Source organism: Fulmarus glacialis, unplaced genomic scaffold (genome assembly GCF_000690835.1).
Source record: "Fulmarus glacialis isolate BGI_N327 unplaced genomic scaffold, ASM69083v1 scaffold36010, whole genome shotgun sequence".
Classification (NCBI taxonomy): domain Eukaryota; kingdom Metazoa; phylum Chordata; class Aves; order Procellariiformes; family Procellariidae; genus Fulmarus; species Fulmarus glacialis.
This window is the reverse complement of record NW_009186439.1, coordinates 34,405-35,406: the sequence shown is the minus strand read 5'-3', so window position 1 is coordinate 35,406 and position 1,002 is coordinate 34,405.

Sequence of the window (1,002 nt, the reverse complement as noted above, 5' to 3'; positions counted from 1 at the left end):
GCTGGGGGGGTTCATGTGAACTCCCTCAGACTCCGCATTTACATCGCGGCTCCTCTCTCTGCCTTGCAGCGGGTTGAAATTAGACCGAAAGTTGCTGTAAAGACTTGCAAATGGACCGCATGGCGGAGGGGGAGACTGGGGATGTCTGAAACATGCTGCGGTTCGGAGGGGGATTAGGCTGGCTCCCAAGGGCGAGCTTTAATTAAAGGTACCACTAGGGCACAGAGTACAGGAATTCTTAGCATCCTCAGTTCTGGTCTAAAAGCTGCCCCTGTTTAACTTTATCCCCAGGCTTTTTCAGCAACCACCTTCCCTCTGGCAGTACTACTACATCCATTTTTTTTTAAAGGACCAGACGCTGTCTTGTTAAGAATTAGATTTTTGGGGGTTTTTTTGGTAAGTGAGTATTAGACAGCATTTTTTTTTACAGTATTGCATAACATCTGAAAGGGCAGAATAAACACGTATGTAACGGCTAGTTCCAGTAGATCTATTTTATGTACTACATATATAATTTTTTTTTTTCAATTGATTTCTGCATAGGTGAGGACATAGTTGCAGCTTTATGCAACACTCAGTGCAAAGGACTTTATGTATCAGTAGGAGTTTTGCCATTAACTTTGTAGATATCATGACAGGGGAAACCCAGCAGTCTGTAAAAATCACCAGAAACTAGCTCAAAGTACCAGAAATGAGAAATTTTAGCTGGCTGGTTCCTGGGCTTCTCATTTTGGTACTTGAATTTGATGGGGAACTTTGTACAAGTCAGACAGCAAAAATCATGCCCGTCCTTTGCTCCTCAGGAATGCAAAAGCATTAGACAGTTCTCAAGTGAAATAGCTTGACGTAAGCATAGTGGATTTGGCATTTACTTCTTGGCTATCACTTTCATAACATAATACACCCAAGTTTTGGCCTAATTTCTGCAAAAAGTGGGCATGCTGTGGGTACAATAACTGTTGTCACATGTGTTTTTTCTTTTGAATTGATGATGCTCGCAAA